A 6808-nucleotide genomic window follows, 5' to 3' on the forward strand; every position below is an offset into this window, starting at 1 on the left:
CCCGCCGTTCGCCTGAGCGACACAGGTATTAATTTTATTAATAATTATTATTTATTTAAGCTGATTTTCCACACGGGAAAGGCGCAGTGGAGGTGAGGAAACACGCATGGAGCAGAGCCCCGGCGGTGCATTCACTGATGCAGGAGAAGCGGAGAGGAGGCACCTGCGCCCCGCCTGAGACATGTCACGGCCCGGGGGAGGCGGGGCCGAGCGGGGAAAGCCGTCGCCAGCGGCACCGAGGACCGGAGGAGGAGGAGGCAGGAATTGCCTAATGAAAATTCTCCATCTGGGGAAAAATACCGGAGTTGTGGAAGCTGCTTTTTGAATTTCTTATATATCCTCCATTACGTATCGCATATACCAAAACAAGGTCGCAGCCGAGTGGCGCTACGTCCACATCGATTCTGGGTTTAGTTCGGTGATTTTTGTGTAACTGACTGTAAAAAGGGGATAAACCAAACCGCAATGGCAACACTGATTTTATTTCGTAAAATCCTTTGTTCTAAATAAGTCTTGCTTGCAAAACCCAGCGCTGTTGGAGCAAACACCATGCCGCTAATGATTTTATCAAGTTACTCCATTTCCATCTTCTGCCGTCCTATGCCAGCGATGCACCCGGTGTCGCTCCCTGTCCTTGGGTACTGGCGAGATGGGAAAAAAAAATGGGCATTTGGATACACAGTATTCCCGTGGAAACAAGAAAGCAAATCGAGCACATACACAGAAAAATAACAAATCCTTAGGATACATTATTATCTGATACTAAATTATGAAATCCCATGAAATTGCAGCAACCTTGCTTCTCAATAAAACTAGGCAGCTTATAACATTTAACCTCCGCTGTTTAATAAAGCCACAGTGGTTTGAAAGTCTTCTATACAAAAATCCCAAGTTGCACAACTGTGGAGCTGCGACAAGAAAACAATTTATCAATCTGACTTGGTTTAAATGCCAGTAATTCAAAACCACAAAAATTTGTTCTCAAACTGACAGAAAAACTATTCCTAATAACCTAAAATCTCTAACATTAACCTTCCAATACCAAAGTTGAGCCAAGCTATTTGCATAGATATATTTATTCTTAGCTTTTAATACTGCCAAAATAAAAAGTTTTGAACAATTTGAACAATGAAATATTTAAGCCAGGTAACATCGCAGGAAAAATGTGTTTAATACCACTGGATGTACTTTGGGATAAAATAGTTACGTTTTAAAATATAGCAAAAATATGATAAAACTACTGAATTAATAATCATGAAGGCTGTAGAACAGTATTTTTTGAGAAAGTGAACCCAGGTAAACCCAGTTACCAAGACCAAACCACCAATTCAACAGAAGTGTAGAAAGACAATTCCTTAAGGTATAGGTATGAAATATTTGCTTAAAAGGGAAGGACATAAAACATTTAAATAGATTTATTTTTCAAGTGTTTACATAAGCCATGGACCAATTTGTTTTAAATGTTGAGTTAAAGAACTGCAAAGACATATATACAGGTATGTTTAAGGCCATCAGAGAATTTAAATCTGACAATTAACTAAAACGTAATTCTGAAGACTTACTTTATAAGGTAGATGCATTACTAAAATTTATTCTAAAATTGAATAGCTTCAAAAAAGGAAATACATTTTCATTTAATAAAAGTCTAATTACTAAAATTTATCTTGATACCAAAATTTCAGATGTACTCTTGATCCACTATTGGGTATCTGAGCACATTTTATAGAAAGAAGAAATTGGCCACCAGAGTTGGAACTGAGCTATTTACACCCATCTGATCATTTTATGAACATTATAAAGCAGGGAGGGGACAGAACCTAGCTTTTAAAATTAATGGGTTAGTAACTGCAGCAAGGGCTAACAACAATAAATTTAATTCAGAACAAAATGTCAAGTTAGGCTGAAGTTTTCCTAACACAGTTCTCTTAAGCACTGCTCAAACTGGCTTTAGGATGTGGATTTTAGAAAAGAGATTTCCTTCCCTCCGTAAAGGCTAGATCTAGAGAGCCACAAATAATTTTAATTGCGTTATAATCAAAAACCCTAAGCAAGCAGCTAATAGAATAGCACCTCTTCCTTAGACGAACAGCTTAGAAAATTAGTTTCTCATCAGACACTCTGCCATACCACACCACAATTCAACAACGCCCAGTGTCTGACACCTTGTAGGAATAGACAAAAATGCAAGATGCTGCTTTTCAGTTTTCACAGAAGTGTATGAGTCAGGAGCTTGCTTTCACACAGAGGAAGGGACATTAAATCTCTTCAACAGTCTACTACAGCATAGATGTTTTCTTTCCCTTCGACGTTAAGACAATTTAAATGCAACCTTAAATCCTGAACAGCCAAGGTGCAGTGGTTCTCAAAAGCATGGAACCTTTGCTCTCAGAAAACGTGCTGACTGGGATGAAAAACATCTGCATGTAAAAGCAAGCAGTAGTTGCAAACCGGGAAGTCAAGGATGTTCCCCCTCTCCTTCCCTCCGGAAAAACAAATTGGCCACATAGAAACACATTATCCTTTAAGCGATCCGCCTTCTTCATGACTATCAGGTATGCTAATCTGGTGTTACATAAGGGAATTTTCCCAAAGTTCATGTCAAAGCTCCTTCTGTGTTAAGTTCTGTCACTGAATATAAAACAGCCAAGATTCACGAGACCAATCAAACGCGCAGATGCTGATGTTGTGATGGAACAGTCAAAGGCATTTTAATAATTTTTGTCATTTAGAGAAAACCAGAATTAGAAGGAAACTACACAATTTTGCAATGTTTGAGTTTCCAGTGAAGTTCCCAGCAATAATAACTGTACTTAAGCACAGATTCAAATAAGGAAACCATCCTTCTAAGTTCAAAAAGGAATTTTTATTGTTCAGGACCGTTTCCTGCTTGCTCTTCACAAGAGGCACTGATTTTTAGATGAATCACTGGTGAAGAACACCTACCCACCCCATCTGTAGAACTTTGTTGCTGCCAGCTCAAGCGATTAAAAACCTTTCTAGTCCCATCCATATTCAGCTGGAATACTGTAAAAATGAGTGCAGAGACTGCAAAGACTAAAACATACAGTCTACTTCATATAGTTGCAAACCTCAACTCCAGCTATAAATTCGTACCTTCAACTACCTGTTGCAATACTTTGCATACACTTTATTCAAGAACAGTTTCGCATGAGCAACAGGGATGACTTTTTTTTTTTCCAGATGTGACTAGCAGCCGCATTAATGGGGCTGGTTAACGAGCAGTGTTCTCATGTCCCTTTATATCCACAGGAAACTTGGGATGGGAGAAAATTGAAGAATACAGCACAATTTTCCTCCACTGAGCCCAAACACTTGTATCTCAGATGTACATTTATAATGAATGGTTCTTGCAAAGAAGAGGTAAGAAAAGTCAACTACTCAGCTTAGGCAATGCCAGAACTTAAAAAAAAAAAAAAAAAAGAATAGGGAGATCACTATTTGTCTGACCAATTGGTTTTGTACCTTGTTCTGCTGGACTATAAAGGTTTTGCCCTATTTGCTTTTAATCATATGAAGTTTATCCACTTTTTCAGTATCATTTATCATCTTTTCAGTATTTGTCTAGAGTTAAAGCCCTTTTAATAACTTTTCTCTCAAAAGTCATTTGAGAGAAAAGAAGGAAGCTTGATCCATTCTCCAAAGACACATACGAATGTAGCCTCTAACCCAATCAAAGAATCGGCCTGTCTAATAAATAAGGGCAGCAAGATATTTTGAGAAGACACATTTTTAAGGTCACCAAGTTCTCTGAGAGTTAAAAAGCCACAGCAAAATACATTAACTGGCTATTAACAAGAAGTCAACCTTGCTCTTCCAGTTACTCTGGATGATGTTATGCTTTTAGAGATTTCTATACAAAAAAGACAGCATCTTGGAAATAAAACAAGGGTTATGCGAAGTCTAGAACTCCCTCCACAGCAAACCCAAAAGCCATATTAGTGAACTGTTCTTAAAAAGACAGCCCATATACAGGAAAAACAGAGAAGTAAAATGTAGGACAAAACTGACCTTAGGAATGAGACAATAGCTCTTGATTTCCAAGATAAAATATTTTAAGTTGTAGGACTTCTAGGAACGATCCAAGTTTCCCAGACACAGTAACATTAGGCAGAAACATCTGTAAACTCGAGTGACATAAATTATTTACTCAAGAATCCTTGTATTGCAGCCAAGAGGAAGACCGGCACTGAAGCTAGAAGTTTGTTCTCAAACACATTCCACTGTATGTTATCACAGCCCAGCAGTATTAGATAATGAAGCCCCTGCCAATAAAAATCAGTATCTCCTCATAGTAGCTGTATATGCAAGGCAGTCATAACTAGTCTGTTACGCTCCCAGAAGACCGATTCACAAAAGAATGAAGTAAAACCACCAAAGAGTGCAACTGATGTGTCTACATACAGGCTCAGAAGTAGCACTTTTGTTACGCTCGCTCATGCTTTCCAGCCACGGGCATCAGGCCTGAAATATCCTACTGCAGCATCTAACTAGAATAAACACAGCTCACTCCCTGGCTTCCAGGAGGGGCTCCGCAACAGAACCAGCCCAGAACTGCCACCGTTTGGCCTCAATATGATCACTTCTTATAACGGTCTTTATTCAAAAGATGACCTTTTTCAAAAGAAATGTATCTAGGAGTGCTTGTCATCTGGATGTAACTCAGATTCGGAGCTAAGTTACGGAGTGAAGATATTTAGAAGCTCCCCTGAACAGGCCAGAAAATCAGTTAGCGGATCTATGTGCCATACTGTGACTCAAGCCAATTTTTCAGTATACTGTTTATTAGACGCACGAATTGAAATTAAAGGAGTCAGTGCAAATTCCCAAATTAAACACATCTTAAGTACTTGTTTTATGGTTATTATTATAACACATCTGCCTCTATCAGCATACAGCAGAGCACTACTCTAAAGACCATTTTCATACATGAAAAGGCTTACAAAGTTGTATCTCATTTAAGAGGCCTCTCAACTACTCAATGTTTTATTAATAAATTTAAGTTTAAAAAAAAAAATTTGACCCCAAAACCTTAAGTGGAATGTTCTGATCCATTCAGTGGTCTGTAATTTAGTATGCTGCAAGTTTACTGTCAAACTACAATTAGCTATTAAAGAAGCATCTGGTGTGCAGTGGAAAAAGCTGAATAGTTTGTGTTCTACCAACCATTTAAAAAGTAAGCTGATGCACACAAAAATAAACTAAAAAAAAAAATTCACTGCTTTTCTACATCAGTTCAACATTAAAAGGTTTGCCTTTTTATTTTTTCCAGTTAAAAAAACAGTTGGGACTATTATCTTGGTAATAGCTTCCTAAAAAAAAGACATAGAACAGCAACTTCTCACCAGACTGCAGTTTATATTGTTATACTGGTACGGAATGTTTCTAGGCCTTGACAAAAACTGCTGCTTCTAGCCTTCAGCATCATTTCAAGATGTCTGGTGTCTAGTATCTTCTTCACAAGATCACTTCTCTCAGTAAAAACATTTCTCATTTGTGCTCTTCTCACAGAACATGGAAAAGTGATATCACCACCTATTTGTATGGAGTCAAAATACCTGACTACAAGTTCTGAAAGTTCAGTGCTGATACAAAGTAGAAACGACCCTCTGAATGAAAACAACCTTCAGTTTGGTATATAACAGTTAAACAACATGAAGCTGTTCCTTAATTTCACCTTTCCACAGGTAGGAATTATTTGATGAGCAATACTTAACATATATAGCACTTTTCTTCTTGCAGGTGCTATAGAATGCAACAGGTCTACCAACACCTCTATGGAGGCAGCTATCAATATATTCTCCCCACTGCAGAGAGAGTGCATGTGCGCAAAAGGTAGGCACAAGTGATTTTCCAAAGATTATACCACAAGTATGCAGTAAAACTTGAATAAGACTTGGTATTTTCCAGCTCCTAGTCTTATGCCATTTCTTTTATACATTGCTGCCTTGATGAAAAGTAAAGTCCATAAAAAGAAAGTTTCCCAGAAGAAGTCACAGCTATTAGAATAAAATCAGAAAAAAACAGGAGGAGAGTTTACATCTATTCAGGAAAAAGAGAATCTATCAGGGGGAAGAAAAACCAACAAAACAAAAACCAACCTTATGAAATGTCACCCCATTACATTAAATTTGTTTCAGTCGTTGAAAACCAGTGTTCCAGGATACAATTTTTATAAACATGTTTTATTTGTCTTGCTTATACCATTAGAACTGTAACTGCTGGCTGTCATTTCCCTTAAAAGGGGAAAATCGATTCAAACACATACTGGTGCTTTTCAAAAGATAGCAATTAAAAGGGCAGCAGCAGCGGGCATTTGAGATTTCTTAAAACCTTCAAGGCTGCAGGAAAGACAAAAGGACATGTGACCAAAAGTGTTATGATTATCCATTAGAGATTTCCATCAGTACCGGCATCAGTTATTTAGGTGATAATACAGCAAGGTCAAGTATTAGTGACAGACAATGTGCAAGTCATAAGGAATGATAGAGAATACCAATCCTTACAAAAGTCATTGCTATCAAAGAAACTTAAAAGTGTTTCAAAGAGATATCTAAATACTTCACATCAAATATACAGTGGCTATCCAGATTATATCTCACATTTGTTGCAAAATTTTGTTGAAGTGCCAAATCAAAGCTTTTTTTCCTTTTTTTTTTTTTTTTAAAAAAAAAATTACACAATTACATTAGCAGTTACGCAAGCGATCTTAAATCCTTAGCCACAGTAAACAGGGCCCTGGTGATGAGGAGTGCTGTAGCTAAGGGTGCTGCTTCTTTGTCAAAAACTG

The sequence above is a fragment of the Charadrius vociferus genome, unplaced genomic scaffold (genome assembly GCF_000708025.1).
Source record: "Charadrius vociferus isolate BGI_N301 unplaced genomic scaffold, ASM70802v2 scaffold115, whole genome shotgun sequence".
NCBI classification, from domain to species: domain Eukaryota; kingdom Metazoa; phylum Chordata; class Aves; order Charadriiformes; family Charadriidae; genus Charadrius; species Charadrius vociferus.